Below are 1,913 nucleotides of genomic sequence, written 5' to 3'. Positions count from 1 at the left end.
ATTTTAATCAAGTTTATTATGATACCATTTTGTCACGAAATTATTATTTACTTTCAAAAAGATTAATATGATAAATAGTGTAATATTCATATTTATAAACTTTTCAAGATATCTATATGTCCATTATGAGATTGAAACATGCGATCTACTTTTTTGAAATGTTGGACTTACATTAATATTAAGTTTAAATAATATTCTTTTTGTCTTATTTCATGATTTTTATGTAATTTGATGAAATAAAAAAAAAGCTTTAATTTTAATATATTTTATATTAAAATTTTAATTTTTTATAAATTAATATTTGTGAACTGTTTTATAAATAAAATATAAATTTTACATTGGTTAGTTCATGATCTCCCTATTTAAAAAATTTAGATTCGAAACCCCTTTCTCAAAAAAGAAATATAAATTTTGAATATGAAAAAAAAATTTTGATGCTGAAAAAACAATTCAATTTTAAAATATGGATAAAAGAAATGAAAGGAGCATAAGTGAACCTTATAATTAAAACTTAGGTTCAAATATAAAGAGAGTTTATATGTGATTCATACAAGGTTAGACCATCAAATGACATAATTTCATTAAAAACAAATTTAAAATTTGAGAGATTTAAAAATAAATATTATTAATTTTTCTTAAAAAAACCACTTCAATCTCTTGCCAAGTCCCTTCCACCTAATTTCTCTCTGTTTTTTATATACTCTTGTATGGGAATACTTGATTGAAGTGTTGCTTTGGAAGCATTTCAAAAATTGAAGTGGCTCAATGGTATTAAGAGTCGGTTTCGGACAAAATAATAATTACCAAAAAAAATTGTAATTGGAGTTTCAGCTGCAATAAATCAAACACCAAAATAAAACAAAATGACCAGAATTCTGATTATAATTACCTAGAGACTGGTTTTCAACTAGGGTCACTACAATATATATTGGTTAAAAGACCTACCAAGTTCATATATTTTTCAATTTTGTTTAATTTCGTCATTGTATTTAAAATCGAAACAATTTAACCTTTTGATTTTAAAAATTACGCCACATAGTACTGCACAAATGATGTAACGATGCTGACATGACACTAACATGCTAACATATCAATGCGAGGTGACAGAATAAAAAAATTTTCAAAAGAAAAAATTCTGTCACGTCATAGAAATTAAATTAAACAAAATTATAAGTACATGGACTAAATTGAATAAAATTGAGATATTGAAAGACTAAATTGAAAAAAAATTTAAAAATTCAAATATTTAAATAGATTATTAATATGCTTATTAATAAGTAAAATATTTAAGTGTAAAAAATTAATGGTATTAAAAATATATATAAATATTTTCTTACTTGATTATTTAATTCTAGAATATATAAATAATTTATCTTTTTTATAAAAATTAAATTTGAATTCTCTTTCTATAAAAAATATTTTAAAAAATTTTATATTTTAAGTCAAATTTAGATGAATAACTTGTATTAAGTTAAAATAAAATAATATAAAATAACTAAATAAATTTATTTTTTATTTATAATAATATAAAAATTTGAAATTTATTTATTTAACTTAGTTTTTAACTTGAGTTAAAGTAAAATTAATAAAACATATTGATTTAGTTTTTTCTTTTAAAAAATTGAAGAATGAAGTTATGAAGTTAGCTATGATTATAAAAATAATTCTTTATTCTGATTTACTTAATTTGGACATGATAAATCTCTCATTACAACTATAAAATTTCAACTCCACCCTTTGAATTATTTATTTATTTTTATGTTTTAATTTTGTTTAATATTTCAAGTTATATTTTTTAAGTTAAAAATTCTTAAATTAAAAATTACATTCATAGTTAATAAAGTTAAATATAAGTGTAAATATTTATATTATTTTATTTTTATTAATATTTTGTGTAAATCTAAATTCATAAT

The 1,913-nt window shown here is 19.4% G+C and overlaps 1 protein-coding gene across 1 annotated transcript in view; it reads right to left on the bottom strand.

The window, feature by feature from the left end:
- The window catches only part of LOC110423502 (Putative thiol-disulfide oxidoreductase DCC), a 5,916-nt gene that overhangs the window by 2,070 nt on the left and 1,933 nt on the right, over nucleotides 1–1,913 (bottom strand). The gene's annotated exons all lie outside the window — the stretch shown is intronic.

Source organism: Theobroma umbraticum, unplaced genomic scaffold (assembly GCF_002168275.2).
Source record: "Theobroma umbraticum cultivar Fairchild unplaced genomic scaffold, ASM216827v3 scaffold_20.0, whole genome shotgun sequence".
In the NCBI taxonomy this organism is placed as follows: domain Eukaryota; kingdom Viridiplantae; phylum Streptophyta; class Magnoliopsida; order Malvales; family Malvaceae; genus Theobroma; species Theobroma umbraticum.
The sequence above is the reverse complement of the archived record's forward strand: the minus strand, read 5'-3'. Positions and strand labels throughout refer to the sequence as shown.